The sequence below is a fragment of the Saccostrea echinata genome, unplaced genomic scaffold (assembly GCF_033153115.1).
Source record: "Saccostrea echinata isolate AGI-Se365-2 ecotype Australia unplaced genomic scaffold, CSIRO_AGI_Sech_v1 ptg000028l, whole genome shotgun sequence".
NCBI lineage: Eukaryota > Metazoa > Mollusca > Bivalvia > Ostreida > Ostreidae > Saccostrea > Saccostrea echinata.
This window is the reverse complement of record NW_026889777.1, coordinates 5,339,975-5,358,083: the sequence shown is the minus strand read 5'-3', so window position 1 is coordinate 5,358,083 and position 18,109 is coordinate 5,339,975. Positions and strand designations below refer to the sequence as shown.

At 34.4% G+C, this 18,109-nt stretch overlaps 2 pseudogenes; one reads left to right on the top strand and one right to left on the bottom strand.

The window, feature by feature from the left end:
- LOC133193933 (protocadherin Fat 3-like) overlaps positions 1–18,109 on the top strand; it is a 43,008-nt pseudogene that overhangs the window by 10,537 nt on the left and 14,362 nt on the right.
- On the bottom strand, positions 8,966–10,400 carry LOC133193655 (putative nuclease HARBI1; annotated as a pseudogene).

Genomic DNA, 18,109 nt, shown 5'->3' with positions numbered 1-18,109 from the left:
AAACATTTAACTTAATACATGTATATCTTACTTAATTTCCCTTTTTGTGACAATTTTCTTTAGCTTTAAGAACTAACAATTAACTTAAATGTTGTATTTAAACATACTACACGTAAATGTGCATTTTGTTCATGATCATAACAAAATTCACATAGACAGATTTATTTGTGTCAAATCATTATATTACAATATTTTTATTTGGTGTTTATTTCGTTATGTTTGGCTTGTATTTATGTTTATTCTTTCTTATTTTTTTTCCTTTTTACTTTTTTCACAACATGGGAATTACATGAGAATAAAGTACAATGCTAAAATTTTTCACAAAAAACTGGTAATTTAAAACTAATGAAAGTAATATAAGCTTAAATTTAAATTCGTTCCATAACAAATTACATATTAACTATGAGTGCATGCAGTGTTGTCCAAGAATCTATGAGAGTTAGGTCATTCGAGACCATGCGTGCAATTTGTGAATTAAATGATAGATGGAATTTAAGCATGTTTTCATCAATTTGTTATTTGCTAAATCGAACCCTTACTCAGGATTTAAAAATAAAGCAATGGCATAATTATGGACATTTCTAACACGCAGACCAAGGTACAGCTAAAATAAGATAGGTACACAGAGGGCGTTCCAGTAGAGATGCATTTCATATAAAGGTATGATAATTAACAATTTTCCAGAGAAGCTTTAAAATAACGAGTAACTTTTTTTTGGATTCATCTCCACTACGAAGTTTTGCAGTTTTCTTTGTTTTCTAAAAAGGACAACAACACTTCACACAGAATTAAAACTTTGTGAAAAAGGAAAAACTTTGTGAAAAAGGAAGCAACTGAAAAATGCAGATGATAACAAAATGTTTTGTAGATATTATCTTATTACTCTGGATTATAAAAAGGACGGGTGAGTAGATTTTTTCCTTCCCATCATATGCTATGAGAATTTCAATTTTTTTCAAATGGAATAAAAAAAGATATTGGACTTTATTTTAAGTGAAAAAAAAAAACATATCAGAATAAAGGAATAACTGTTGTTAAAAATCGGAAAATACCAATACCCTTAACATTTAACTGTGGAGAGGATGATAGAAATTTGCTATCAATGAAAATAGATAGCAAAATGTTTCCATGAATATATATTTTAAAGGTCCTTTTTTGTTATTTTAATCATTTTAATAGAATTTTTTTTATAAATTCAGAAAAAAAAAAAAACTCGATGTTCTTTCAATTTTTTAAACTTTAGGTACATGTATGTTTAAACTAAGATAACCAGAAATATAAGCATTGAAATAGAAGGTTCATTTTTCCTATTCCCATATTTTTTTTAAAATCAGGTAACAAAAGGTAGAATTTCAGGTGGGAATAGGTTGAAAACTTACTCAAACAAAGGGATGCACAAACATTATTTCACTTTAACAGAGGTGTTGATTGAGAAAAGATAAATGTGTTGTTTCTATGCGTGAATTATAATTTTTAATTGGCATAACAAATAAATATAAAATTAATCTGGAATCATAAACAGTGTACCAACTTGAACAGTAAACTAAAATCAAACAAATCAGATGAAATATAAAAAAAATCAGATGAAATCGTTGAAAGTCAAATTTTATTATCTTTTTAAAATTAATTAAACATCCTGCTCTCTCAACATATTCCAGAGAAATAGTGTATAAATTATATTTCCAAATTTGACAAAATAAAAAAAATAAAACAAACAAAACCAGGTTATTCTAAGATGAAATGTAATTAAAAGCTGTAAAAAAAAATCTATCAAAACATCTGGCATACGGCAATATAATAAAAGTAGACTCACAGCGTCATTAAAAATGACAATTCATATTAGCTATTCCATATTTCGTAATTCAGTACAGATCAACCTGATGCAAAATAAGATTTATTCAAGATTTTGACTTTCTTTTCAGCTTGTCAATGTACCGTTGGTGAAAGTAAGGCTGGGAAGAACCCAAATCCTGTAGACAAAACGGATGAAGGCAATGGTATATGTATTCAACACAATACTCAATATACAGGAAAATTCGAATTCAAATAAACATGACGACCCAATTCAATTACAAAAAAAAAAGAAAAAAAAATATTAACATCTTTCTGCAACTTCTTATTCCACACACGATGATGAAAACTACACACACTTAAGTTTAGATTAAAAATCGTTAAATTATACATAATAGAAACTGAGTTAAAACATTCCATTTCCAAAAAAAAGAACATCCATTTCAAAAAAAAAAAAAAAAAAAAAAAAAAAAAAAAAAAAAACATACATTATTTTGACTCTTATCTCTAAAGATTTTATCTGCTAAAGTCAAAAACGTTTTGAACACATCATTTATAATGAAAAATATTCAATGAATTTTGAATGTTACAATTTTCATTAGCTACTAAGTGAAGTGCTTAAAATCTGCTAATCGCTACGCACAGAAATATCGTCTTTTAATTAATTTTTTGAATTAAAAAAATTATTTATTTTTTAAGCGAGAACCTTCATACTGAATTCAAAAGATTCAGATTACCAAATCAAATGTTGTGGTTTTCTTTCCTCTTGGAAATTTTACGCTGGAGCGACTGCAGGAACATTGTTTGCCCAAGTATGGCGACCCGAAGGAACCGACTGGAAACTGATTGGACAAAACACAATCACATTTGATGGTAAAATTGTAATATTATATGTTATACATGCATCCGCTTTTGTTATTGAAGGTTAATTTTAAAAAAAGGCTATTAAACATTTCTGTACAGAAAAAGAAACATTTTTTATGTACCCAATAGCATTTTAATCCTGTATTTTTTCCCAAATTTACACGAGTCTATGCTGTAGTCCAGCCGCCATCACTCGTGTGCGTTGTGCGTCGTTAGCAAACACTTTCGGCCTTTTCTCTGAATTATCTATGACGATTAATCGACTTAAGTATGTATGATCCATGGCTAAATGGAACATAATTGTGAATTTCATTGTCCCATCCATCTTGACTAGGGACAATTTTTCATCTCTACCCCTGGAAATTCAGCAGGTAATACTTAATAATAATCAGCAGTAGCCCTCTACCAAAATCATGTTATTTATGACTCTTGGGTGCAAGCTTCAAACCACAGTTTGGACTACTGTAGATTACCGAATTTTGGCAACACCTTATATTTACGAGATAATTTTATGCCCCCGTAATCGAAATAGGTTTGATCTATCCGTCTGTATGTTTGTCTGTTTATCTGGATTCGGTTGCACGAACGTTATATAAATTAAATCTCAGTTAGTGCTGTAACTAGCAGTTAAATTTTTAACGACGAGTTACGTAACTGTCAGTTAAAAAGTTGTTGTTCGAAAGTCTATTAAAAATCAATTAGCTAACTCACATTTAATTGATGTCTTATAGTTAACTCTCTGTTAAATCGTTCTGCACGCGCGCGTTTCCTGTACCTACGGCGAAGTAAAAATGGCTGCAAGTGCAAGTGTAAAGCGAGAGAGGAGTACCAACTGGTCCTTGGCAAATAACTGTCTTAACAGATTTCGTGGAAAAGAACGAAGAAGTTTTAAAAGCCAAACAGAGCAATTTGATAACAAATGCCAAAAAGAACAGCAAATGGGCAGAAGTGACAGATTTAGTCAACGCAGTTGGGGTACAACGCAGGTCGGTAGAGCAAGTGAAGTTTAAATGGGGGAATCTGCAACAAGGGGCTAAGAAGACATTTACAGAGGCCCGTAAACATGCCAGGAAAACAGGCGGTGGACCTCCACCCAAACCCCCTACTGCCGCCGAGGAGAAGATAATTGATCTAATGAAGGACAAGCCAAATTTCTCTGGAATCGCTGGGGGCTTCGAGTCATCAATGCCAGGCACAACAGGTATAACAATGAATATTACAAAGAATGGACAGAAAACATGTAAAAAGTCCAACGGCATTATTAACTCGAAAATATAACATTTTAGTTATAAATAGCAATACCTGTAGTACACAGTCGGGCATCAAATGTTTGTATGCTTGTTTACATTATCGACTGACAAAATGATGACGTCATATTTCAAATTAGCCTAGCCTACACCCAGTTATAGAACTTACTTTAACTTGATAGGCCTAATTGGTGTTTAAAACAGACTGACTTGTTCAAAAAATAATGATGCGATTTCTTGATCCTAGTAAACCTTTTATTCGGAATTTCATTAGCAAATCATAAATATTCTTACTTGGTGCAGCTGCATATGGATGATCACATGCTTCAACCATGCTATCCTATAAGTGCTCAATCATGGTACATGCATAAAATCCATGGATAAAATGTATCAGTAATGTAGTTGAATCTGTAGATCGCAAAACAGTGTGATCCTTGCGCTAAACCTTGTTTGGACAAAGTAAAGTAGGTGCTGGGTTTTCGACGATGTGGAAACTCATTCAGAATATGCAGTGCGTTTGCAAACATGACGTCATAAGTGGTGCACTAAATAGGGTGCTAGATATGCGTTACTCAGAAAGAAAGAGTAGACTACAAAAGATGGAAGATCATTTTTCTTTTTATTCACAGATTCTAATACATAACTTTACAATACACATGTACATTATATTTATGATCAAAATGGAAGACCATACTGCATAGTATTACAGAGATCTAGCCCGGGGGGGGGGTCCTCTCAACTCCACCCCTTATAAATACATGTACGACCCAGATTGCGAAATTTATATTAATTTCAAAATATTGTCCTGGAATTGAAATTACATCTTGATTTATCATTTACACTGTGCGTAATAAAATAGCTTAGGTGGATTTAAAAAAAACAATCCGATGTGATCTTCGCGCTTGTTTACAATTTGCAGCCCTCCACCGGCAAGTGATGACGTCTCAATATGAGGGAATTTTTTAGAAAGGAATGTTAGACAGAAAAAAAAACACATGCAAACAAATTTTCCCTAGCAACGATCTCAATACTGAAAATTGTATATCCCGTCATTTGTAACTAAAAATATTGGGTGTAAATGTGAATTGTGCCTACATTGTATGTGGAGAGAATTCTTTGAAAATTATACCTGGACTTTCAGCATCCGACTGTGCAAAAATTTAATTCATATATACCGATCGTAAGTTTCCTTGACATATATGGACGTTAAAATCACAGGCATTTGGAGGCTGGACCCCCCCCCCTTCATTTTCTTTCTTTTTAAATCTGGGGTCGACACACCTTTTTCCTATTTTGGTATAGTCTGATATGCACTACATGATATCGATAATCTAACCCATTGTTTTTAAATATATCGTTTTCGACTGATACATAAAAAGAGAGAAGGCTTGCAACTCCTTTCTTGTCAACGGCCTAACCCGCTTAAATTTCGCGTGATTATTTATCTAAAGCATAACAAAATACGGTATATGTATACATTTAATAACTCTGCAAATTCCAAGGGGGGGGGGGGGACCAACACTACTGGCCTAAAAAAATTACTGATAGTGCCACTTTTTACTGATAGTTGATAATTTCTGATATTTACTGATATTATACTGTTGGTACTGAGAATTTCTGATATTTGCTGATAGTTTTACTGTTGTTACTGATAATTACTGTTGGTTCTGATAATTACTGATATTTACTGTCATTTTTACTGTGGGTTCTGATAATTACTGATATTTGCTGAGAGTTACTGTTGGTACTGAGAATTGCTGATAATTACTGAGATTATTTTCTAAGTTCATGAGATGTAAAATTTAAAAGAGACTGGGGTGGATGGATTAAATAAATTAAACAAATTAATTTCATATTATAATTTATCCTTTATATCTTTTTTTAACCCGTAGTCATTTAGAATTTATAACTTGAGTGACAGCAAGGATGGTATACATTTTGTCATAAAAAAATTATTTTCAATCTAATTATATATAGGAAAAAACTTAGATTTCTCTTTCTGTAAGAAGATTCAACCTGCCACCCCCCCCCCCCCCCATTTCATTCTGTTCCTTAGTTCCGAAGAACTTACTTGTTTTATTTCAATCGATGACTAGTTGGCCTAAAAAGGACGTAATAAATCAGTTTCTTATTATAAAACCAATTTAAAAAAAATAAATTGGATTCACATTTAATCCATACATATGGTGCGGTGATGTTGGACATGGAGATCGGTCCTGGGACTGTATAAACCGCGGTCTTCTGTTAAAGTAGGTGCTGGCACAAAAAAGATTCCTCGGTGATCAAATAGTGCAGAGTCACGAGAAAGATCTCTCTCTGTTCATTGTTTATAAGTACAGAGTACAGATAGAAAATTGCAAGAGAAAGAATGCTCATAAGTAAAAAATGCCGCCGAGTACATGTCAAAAGTTGAACACGGAAGGTCCTGCCACTGATTTATGGACATATACATGTACATGTCGAAATTCGCAGCTTTTAGTAGGGAAATAATAGTGTCCCAATATGAGTGAAACGTTATCTAAAGAACACATGTAAAAAAAAAATAAAACCGTTCATTTTCAATGCCATATAAGGCACTGTAGTTATTTGTTTCAGAAAATTCTTGATCCGCCGCTCCTAAGAATTATAAGAGATTGGATCAAAGTTAGTCAAGATCGATACACCACCAACCCGTTCACAGGTTGTAATGTTTTGAACATTTTCTAAAGCATTACAGATTTTCATAGGAAACATGTAACAAGTAGTTCAAAACCTTTAATCTTGTTAAAACACATACAATATATAATGTTTCTCGAATACATTGATCATGATTCCATTTGTGTCGTCAAAAATATTTTTAATAAATAGAGATTTTTAATGGACTGTCAGTTAAAACAATCAATGGGAAAATTAAATGTGTGCGAAAATTTATATCATATGAATTTATATCATTTGGCATCAAAAATGATTGGTCGAAGCCGATCACAAAAATGCTAAGTCTGCAAAAAGTTTCAACAAAATAAAAAATTCAGAAATCATATTTCGTGAATAAAGGCGGAATTCTTTCTCATTCTCAGCAGGAAAAAAAGTTTATTTCAATATTCAGTATTACATAATACATCACATAGTAAGTTTCGAACATAGTGCAGCAAAAAATTGGGTTGGGGGGTTGGGGCTTTGATTGAATAAAAATTTCCATACTAAAATTTCAGCAAGAATGACTGTATCTTCTGTTTTAGAAGATATACCCTGCTCTTCAAAGTCTGCCTCGACTACCACTTTCAGTTCAATATCCGAGTCAACAACTCAACAATCTTGTGAGGAGCAAGCAGACACACAGCAAGATGAGACGGCCATTGAGTCAAGACGTGAACCCGCAAGGTATCATACTGTTATATGTACACAACATTAAATAATTAATTTAAGGATAAATAACACAAATAAACTTTTTTTTCAGAAATCAGCAATATTTCTCATAGATTAATATCGAATGGGAATCTGAATGATATTTTCTACATGCGCGGATCTAGGAAGGGGGATATCCGGACCCCCCCCCCCCCCCCCCCCGAAATTTGCAGAGTTATAAAATGTATACTAAAAAAACAAAAGGTGATCTCCCCCCTAGAAAACGTGGATACGTGTTAAGTTGGTATGAAAAGTCATAGATATGAAGCTCTACCCACTTTATTTTGCAGAAAGAGAGAGAGAAAGCGTGTGTTCTTTTTTCTGTAAATAAATATAGATATTTTTAGGTCTAATATTTGAATAAAATAGTTCAATCTCTGTCCTTTCTGTTTGTTAGAGTTTCGAGTATTAGCTTTCCTCCATGTAGCTTCAAAACACTGGCCCCGAGCAAGGGGGTCACTAATCTGAGAATAATATCTTTTGCTGTAGTTTTAATATGTTAGTTTTGATTTGGATGCTTCCCCCACACATTTCGTTGCAGGAAGGTCAAAATACGCTAATTCAAGCATTTGAAAAAGTGCTGAAAAGTTAGAGGAAGCCCCCCCCCCCCCCCCCCCCAGGAAATACGAATTTAGAGTGTGGTGGACAGGTTTTCTTTTGAGGTTGAAAGAGGTTGACCCTTTGTAAACCGTTGCTAAGGGCTTGAAGTGCCTGTGGTGTGATTCTATGCATGAGTGTTTGGGGCACCGACCTGGACCCCCCCCCTTTCAAAAATTGCTGGATTCGCCCTTGTCTATGCATTACCTTAAGTATAGTTTTAGCTTACGATGTACAACTTTGAATTCCTCCTTTAAAAATACAACAGGAACCCACCGACTTATAATTATTGTTTTGTTTGTTCTTTACATGCTTAAAAAGATTAATTCCATGCAATGACTTATATAACCTTTGGCTAATTGATTCACAACTTCATTCACCCGCGCGTATCTAGTTACATGTATATAAATATGTTACTGCAGTAAATTTATATAAGCGACGTAAAGAAAAGGTGATTTGATCACGTTTCTGCAGAATGATTGAAATGACTGTGATAATAATATTGAATAATGGAATATTGCAGTAATATTTAAATTGATTTTTATAGTTTCGTGATTCTGTGTGTAGCTTTTTTTTCAATTATATAGCGAAGTCGATACAATTTCTCTGGCCCCATCTGCACAGGCAAAGAGAAGGAAGATCTCCCTTGAACAACTCCAGAAGATGCAGTATGAGGTAAGAAAGGGCTGAATTCATTCTGCCAATGGAAAGGATATAATTAATCTGATGTGTCTTTTAAACATTTTTTTGTTGAATATAAATATGTATATGACTAAAAAAGGTAGAAACGACGAATAACAAAAAAATTGTTTTATTCCGAAGGTTTTATGCTGTCAGAAAAAAAACTTCAAACTGCAGAACATGAAGCTTATTAAAGACCTGGAACGGACAGACCTCGAGAAGAAGAACATCGAGTTACAAAATACTAAGCTTGCGTTGCAGATTGAATGCCTGAAGCAGACTGTCTCTCAGAATGAAAATGCTTTCCTAGCTCTACAAGCAATTACTGATGAATAAAATAGCATGCATATTACTGTGTTTAAACATCATACATTGTATTATCATATCATTAACATATAAAAGTTTTTATTCAAAAATTCATTTCTGTTGATTCAATTTAGAAATAGGTTCTGGTGATAAAGTTTCTGATAGCCCTTCCATCCTCAGGTCCACAATAAGTCAAATGAGCTGCGGGGTTGTCATCTTGTGCATCATCGTCCTCCATTTCCTCCTTTAGAGACAATGCAATATTATGCAGAATTGCACATGCGCCAATTATTCTGCAGACTTTTGCAGGCTTCATTTTAATTTCACTGTGTAGGACATGGAACCTTCTTTTCCACCATCCAAAAACTCGCTCAATGGTGTTTCGTGTGCGACAATGGGCTGCATTAAAGGCTTCCTCGGAAGGGTTCGCAGGGTGGAGGTACGGGGTAATGAGAAACCTGGAACAAGCGTAGCCGCTATCACCAAGAAGATAGCCGTCCTCAACGCCACGATGGTTTCCTTCCAAGAAAATGCTGACCTCGGACGTCCGAAAAATGTGGCTATCGTGGGTACTACCAGGCCACCGTGCATCAATGTTTATAAATTTTCCTGCATGTATATAAAATGCATTGTATAAAATATGCTTTCAACCAAAGTTCAAAATTTTCTATGGTAAATAAAATGCTAAGAAATCATCATAGCTCTAGATTTAGATAAAAAAAATATTCAAGTTTAGTTTACGCTAATCTCTGATAGTCATCTTAGAATGGGGGGAAGCAATTGATGTTAACAGTTTCTGAGGGATGGGTATCAATTTTTTTTTCGAGGATTTCACTTAAACGCATCTCTTTTAATTTCGGGAAGGGTGCATGGTCCATATCATAATTATATATGCTTAATGGTTTTCTTTAAAAAAAAAAAAAAAAAACTATATAATTTGTTTAGTAAGGTTTAGGATATTAGTTAATTTAGACAGGATATCTTGGCATATATCAGAATTTTTTTACCTTGCTTTTTAAAAAAACAAACATAGGTTGTTGTTTTTTTTGGGGGGTGGGGGTGAGAGGGAGTCCTTCTCAGATCTTGTGCTCTAGAAGCTGAAAGAAAATAGTCACACTGTCGAAGAATTATTGTTTTTAAAGTATAAAAATAGGATCAATGTATGATAAAATACTACACTGTACAACATGCATGTACCTTCGTGGTCACAAATGGCCTGTACATTGATGGAATGATACCCCTTTCTGTTAACAAATACGGCCTCATCTTCCGTCGGCGCTTGTATTCGAACATGTGTTCCATCGACACAACCGATAACTCCTGGAAATCCTCCTCTTGTAAAGAAATTTTGTTTTGATCTAGACTAGCAATTTCCTCTTGACTGAGCCACTTTATAAATCTGTCTTTATTTGCAAGGAGTGCATCAGTAACACGATTGACAGCTCTGCTAACTGTACTCTTATCAAACCCCATAGTATCTCCTATCACCTCCATAAAACTCCCAGAGGCATAAAAACGAAGCGCCAGCATAACCTACAAGGATTTTGTACTGTTTATTAATTTTTTCTGTTGAATTTTAAATGTGTTTCAAGAGGATATAAAGAGGGCACATGGTTACGCCGCTGTCAGAATTCTTGCATAAATTAATGACGCCATAATCAAAGTGACGTCTTTTTTATGAGCGTTAATTTGTTTAGATTTTTTACTTTAAATTTTCATCTTTACATTGTTAAAAATAGTTCATTCATTTGATTTTTACACTAATATTATGTGTAATTAAAGATTTTCGGTACTTGCAGTAATAACAATGAAACGTTATCTTTTAATATTTTGCTTTTACATACTTTAAATATGAGGTTTTACATTGACACTACATGTAATAAAACGTTTTATATAAAACTTTGCAATATTTTTTATTAAATATGTAGTTTCTAAGTCATATTCAGTTACGGAGAACTATGATCGTCTTTCTGAAAGAAAGTTTGGCAAGCAAAAAAAAAAAAAAGTTTCATAACATGTTTATGTTATATGTCTAAAATTTATTTTGGCGTTGGACAAACTCTTTCAAGTAACTGGTCTGAGGCTATACTGTAGTAACATGATGATCGTTTAAATGTTCAGTTTAAATATAATCGTGGTAATGACAATTCATGTATGTGTACCCAGAGAAAAAAGTACCTGCATTTCCACAGATATGGACTGACTTCGCTTTGTTGCTCTTTGCAGATCATTTCGCAGCATATTCGAAATATAAGTAAGCGAATCTCGTCTAAATCGAAACCGGGGTCGGGTTTGAGTGTCACTCAAGTCGGACATTTCTATTCTCTCTCTGTATTTTCTCTCTTTCTTCACAGCAAACAAGTTCCCAAATAATAACAAATCCGCCATCTTGATTTTTAATGTTTAATTAAATATTTAATGTACCTAGGTTACCTCAGTTAAATCTGTTAGTTAAATCAGAAAATTAATTAAGCTTTAACTGTCAGTTAACTTTCGTGCAACCAATTTAACTCGCCGTTAAATTTAACGTCGCGTTAACGTAAAGTTAACGGCCAGTTAAATTTAACTAACGTTCGTGCAACCGGATCCTGTTTGTTTTAATTTGAACCTTGCCCATAACTTTTGAATGGTTGGTGCTAGAGATATCATATTTCACATGTGTATTCCTTTTGACAAGACCTTTCTTTTGTTACCAACATATTTGACCTCCTGAACGTGACTTTGGAGTTTGACCTACTTTTTGCAACAAAAAAAAAATACCGAACTCTAACCTTGTCCATAACTTTTGAACAGTGTTGTTAGAGCTTGTGTATTTCATTTGTGCATTTAATGTGTCCAGACCTTTCTTTGGGTACCAACTTTTTTACCTATCGACCTTTACCTTTGAGTTTGAACTACTTTAAAAAAAAAATTAACCTTGATGGAAGCTAGGACTTTCATATATCAGAAGTGTATTTCTTGTGACAATACTTGTCTTTGGGTACGAACATTTTTTTTTACCTCATGACCTGACCTTGGAGCTTGACCTACATTTGAAAAAACATTAACCTTTCCAATATCTTTTGAATGGTTGGTGCTAGTTCCTTCATATTTCACTTGTGTATTCCTTGTGACAAGTCCTTTCTTTTGTACCACTACTTTTGACCTCATGATATTGACTTTGGAGTATGACCTACTTTTCGAAAAACTTTAACTTTGTCCATATTTTCTGAATGGTTGGTACTACCTTAACTAGGGATATTATATTTAACATGTGTATTCCTTATGACGAGACCTTTCTTAAGGTATTAACATTTTTGAACTCTTGACCTTGACCTTCATTTGAAAAACTTGGTCTTGAGTTGTCATATTGGGGCATCAGTGTGTTTCACAGGCATATCTTGTTTGGCATTTATAACGCGACAAAATTTCATGAATTTTGCAAAGTTTTGTACATAGATAACCTTTACAAAATGTAAATCATATACGGTAAAAATTTTGATGCACCAGATGTGCATTTCGACAAATATGTCTCGTCAGTCATGCCCATGCCAAAAGGTTGGAAATCCAAAAAAAAAAAAAAAAAATAAAATAAACAAAAAAGACTTTGAAGAGCTGAGAAATGGTGCCAAAGACTGGAACCAAATACGTCGAAGGATAAGAGCTATGCATGAGGGAATTAATCCTTAATTTTATAATAAATTTCTTAATTTTACCACAGCAATTGAATATATATCCGTATTTTGAAGCTAGTACCGAAGTACTTAGCTACTGGGTTGTAGAGACCCTCGGGGACTTACAATCCACCGGCAGAGGCCTCGACCAAGGGGTCATAATGTAAATCATATACGGTACCAATTTTGATGCACCAGATGCGCTTTTCGACAAATTGTGTCTCTTCAGTGAATAAAAGAAATAGATTCGAGAACGAAATTTTCTTCCATTACTGCTGTTTCATTATTCCCGTACAATTACATGATTCTTTTTGAGGCTCTCAAACATTTTAGTAAACACCTATCATGACGTCACGCTGTACTACGTAATACTGGTTTCTGATTGTTCTGTGGAGTAATAATGTAGTTTGAAGAATTTTAGTAGCTTATCTAATAAAGGGAGATAAAAGCTCCATAAAGACTGCTTGTTAGTTATCGAATTTTTTTCGTTTTAGGCAAGTCTTTTGACTCTTGACAATTAAAATCTGGAGAAAAAATCGTTAACTAACTCGTATTCTTTATGAGTCGCCTACCGGTGAAACCGGAGAAGACTTAAGATTTCCTCTTCGTCCGTCCATCTGACCTGCTGTCTGTCCCACTTGGTCTTCCGCACTTTTGTCCAAACGCTTCAAGATATTGATCTGGATTCGGTTGCACGAACGTTATATAAATTAAATCTCAGTTAGTGCTGTAACTAGCAGTTAAATTTTTAACGACGAGTTACGTAACTGTCAGTTAAAAAGTTGTTGTTCGAAAGTCTATTAAAAATCAATTAGCTAACTCACATTTAATTGATGTCTTATAGTTAACTCTCTGTTAAATCGTTCTGCACGCGCGCGTTTCCTGTACCTACGGCGAAGTAAAAATGGCTGCAAGTGCAAGTGTAAAGCGAGAGAGGAGTACCAACTGGTCCTTGGCAAATAACTGTCTTAACAGATTTCGTGGAAAAGAACGAAGAAGTTTTAAAAGCCAAACAGAGCAATTTGATAACAAATGCCAAAAAGAACAGCAAATGGGCAGAAGTGACAGATTTAGTCAACGCAGTTGGGGTACAACGCAGGTCGGTAGAGCAAGTGAAGTTTAAATGGGGGAATCTGCAACAAGGGGCTAAGAAGACATTTACAGAGGCCCGTAAACATGCCAGGAAAACAGGCGGTGGACCTCCACCCAAACCCCCTACTGCCGCCGAGGAGAAGATAATTGATCTAATGAAGGACAAGCCAAATTTCTCTGGAATCGCTGGGGGCTTCGAGTCATCAATGCCAGGCACAACAGGTATAACAATGAATATTACAAAGAATGGACAGAAAACATGTAAAAAGTCCAACGGCATTATTAACTCGAAAATATAACATTTTAGTTATAAATAGCAATACCTGTAGTACACAGTCGGGCATCAAATGTTTGTATGCTTGTTTACATTATCGACTGACAAAATGATGACGTCATATTTCAAATTAGCCTAGCCTACACCCAGTTATAGAACTTACTTTAACTTGATAGGCCTAATTGGTGTTTAAAACAGACTGACTTGTTCAAAAAATAATGATGCGATTTCTTGATCCTAGTAAACCTTTTATTCGGAATTTCATTAGCAAATCATAAATATTCTTACTTGGTGCAGCTGCATATGGATGATCACATGCTTCAACCATGCTATCCTATAAGTGCTCAATCATGGTACATGCATAAAATCCATGGATAAAATGTATCAGTAATGTAGTTGAATCTGTAGATCGCAAAACAGTGTGATCCTTGCGCTAAACCTTGTTTGGACAAAGTAAAGTAGGTGCTGGGTTTTCGACGATGTGGAAACTCATTCAGAATATGCAGTGCGTTTGCAAACATGACGTCATAAGTGGTGCACTAAATAGGGTGCTAGATATGCGTTACTCAGAAAGAAAGAGTAGACTACAAAAGATGGAAGATCATTTTTCTTTTTATTCACAGATTCTAATACATAACTTTACAATACACATGTACATTATATTTATGATCAAAATGGAAGACCATACTGCATAGTATTACAGAGATCTAGCCCGGGGGGGGGGGGTCCTCTCAACTCCACCCCTTATAAATACATGTACGACCCAGATTGCGAAATTTATATTAATTTCAAAATATTGTCCTGGAATTGAAATTACATCTTGATTTATCATTTACACTGTGCGTAATAAAATAGCTTAGGTGGATTTAAAAAAAACAATCCGATGTGATCTTCGCGCTTGTTTACAATTTGCAGCCCTCCACCGGCAAGTGATGACGTCTCAATATGAGGGAATTTTTTAGAAAGGAATGTTAGACAGAAAAAAAAACACATGCAAACAAATTTTCCCTAGCAACGATCTCAATACTGAAAATTGTATATCCCGTCATTTGTAACTAAAAATATTGGGTGTAAATGTGAATTGTGCCTACATTGTATGTGGAGAGAATTCTTTGAAAATTATACCTGGACTTTCAGCATCCGACTGTGCAAAAATTTAATTCATATATACCGATCGTAAGTTTCCTTGACATATATGGACGTTAAAATCACAGGCATTTGGAGGCTGGACCCCCCCCCCTTCATTTTCTTTCTTTTTAAATCTGGGGTCGACACACCTTTTTCCTATTTTGGTATAGTCTGATATGCACTACATGATATCGATAATCTAACCCATTGTTTTTAAATATATCGTTTTCGACTGATACATAAAAAGAGAGAAGGCTTGCAACTCCTTTCTTGTCAACGGCCTAACCCGCTTAAATTTCGCGTGATTATTTATCTAAAGCATAACAAAATACGGTATATGTATACATTTAATAACTCTGCAAATTCCAAGGGGGGGGGGGGGACCAACACTACTGGCCTAAAAAAATTACTGATAGTGCCACTTTTTACTGATAGTTGATAATTTCTGATATTTACTGATATTATACTGTTGGTACTGAGAATTTCTGATATTTGCTGATAGTTTTACTGTTGTTACTGATAATTACTGTTGGTTCTGATAATTACTGATATTTACTGTCATTTTTACTGTGGGTTCTGATAATTACTGATATTTGCTGAGAGTTACTGTTGGTACTGAGAATTGCTGATAATTACTGAGATTATTTTCTAAGTTCATGAGATGTAAAATTTAAAAGAGACTGGGGTGGATGGATTAAATAAATTAAACAAATTAATTTCATATTATAATTTATCCTTTATATCTTTTTTTAACCCGTAGTCATTTAGAATTTATAACTTGAGTGACAGCAAGGATGGTATACATTTTGTCATAAAAAAATTATTTTCAATCTAATTATATATAGGAAAAAACTTAGATTTCTCTTTCTGTAAGAAGATTCAACCTGCCACCCCCCCCCCCCCCCATTTCATTCTGTTCCTTAGTTCCGAAGAACTTACTTGTTTTATTTCAATCGATGACTAGTTGGCCTAAAAAGGACGTAATAAATCAGTTTCTTATTATAAAACCAATTTAAAAAAAATAAATTGGATTCACATTTAATCCATACATATGGTGCGGTGATGTTGGACATGGAGATCGGTCCTGGGACTGTATAAACCGCGGTCTTCTGTTAAAGTAGGTGCTGGCACAAAAAAGATTCCTCGGTGATCAAATAGTGCAGAGTCACGAGAAAGATCTCTCTCTGTTCATTGTTTATAAGTACAGAGTACAGATAGAAAATTGCAAGAGAAAGAATGCTCATAAGTAAAAAATGCCGCCGAGTACATGTCAAAAGTTGAACACGGAAGGTCCTGCCACTGATTTATGGACATATACATGTACATGTCGAAATTCGCAGCTTTTAGTAGGGAAATAATAGTGTCCCAATATGAGTGAAACGTTATCTAAAGAACACATGTAAAAAAAAAATAAAACCGTTCATTTTCAATGCCATATAAGGCACTGTAGTTATTTGTTTCAGAAAATTCTTGATCCGCCGCTCCTAAGAATTATAAGAGATTGGATCAAAGTTAGTCAAGATCGATACACCACCAACCCGTTCACAGGTTGTAATGTTTTGAACATTTTCTAAAGCATTACAGATTTTCATAGGAAACATGTAACAAGTAGTTCAAAACCTTTAATCTTGTTAAAACACATACAATATATAATGTTTCTCGAATACATTGATCATGATTCCATTTGTGTCGTCAAAAATATTTTTAATAAATAGAGATTTTTAATGGACTGTCAGTTAAAACAATCAATGGGAAAATTAAATGTGTGCGAAAATTTATATCATATGAATTTATATCATTTGGCATCAAAAATGATTGGTCGAAGCCGATCACAAAAATGCTAAGTCTGCAAAAAGTTTCAACAAAATAAAAAATTCAGAAATCATATTTCGTGAATAAAGGCGGAATTCTTTCTCATTCTCAGCAGGAAAAAAAGTTTATTTCAATATTCAGTATTACATAATACATCACATAGTAAGTTTCGAACATAGTGCAGCAAAAAATTGGGTTGGGGGGTTGGGGCTTTGATTGAATAAAAATTTCCATACTAAAATTTCAGCAAGAATGACTGTATCTTCTGTTTTAGAAGATATACCCTGCTCTTCAAAGTCTGCCTCGACTACCACTTTCAGTTCAATATCCGAGTCAACAACTCAACAATCTTGTGAGGAGCAAGCAGACACACAGCAAGATGAGACGGCCATTGAGTCAAGACGTGAACCCGCAAGGTATCATACTGTTATATGTACACAACATTAAATAATTAATTTAAGGATAAATAACACAAATAAACTTTTTTTTCAGAAATCAGCAATATTTCTCATAGATTAATATCGAATGGGAATCTGAATGATATTTTCTACATGCGCGGATCTAGGAAGGGGGATATCCGGACCCCCCCCCCCCCCCCCCCCGAAATTTGCAGAGTTATAAAATGTATACTAAAAAAACAAAAGGTGATCTCCCCCCTAGAAAACGTGGATACGTGTTAAGTTGGTATGAAAAGTCATAGATATGAAGCTCTACCCACTTTATTTTGCAGAAAGAGAGAGAGAAAGCGTGTGTTCTTTTTTCTGTAAATAAATATAGATATTTTTAGGTCTAATATTTGAATAAAATAGTTCAATCTCTGTCCTTTCTGTTTGTTAGAGTTTCGAGTATTAGCTTTCCTCCATGTAGCTTCAAAACACTGGCCCCGAGCAAGGGGGTCACTAATCTGAGAATAATATCTTTTGCTGTAGTTTTAATATGTTAGTTTTGATTTGGATGCTTCCCCCACACATTTCGTTGCAGGAAGGTCAAAATACGCTAATTCAAGCATTTGAAAAAGTGCTGAAAAGTTAGAGGAAGCCCCCCCCCCCCCCCCCCCCAGGAAATACGAATTTAGAGTGTGGTGGACAGGTTTTCTTTTGAGGTTGAAAGAGGTTGACCCTTTGTAAACCGTTGCTAAGGGCTTGAAGTGCCTGTGGTGTGATTCTATGCATGAGTGTTTGGGGCACCGACCTGGACCCCCCCCCTTTCAAAAATTGCTGGATTCGCCCTTGTCTATGCATTACCTTAAGTATAGTTTTAGCTTACGATGTACAACTTTG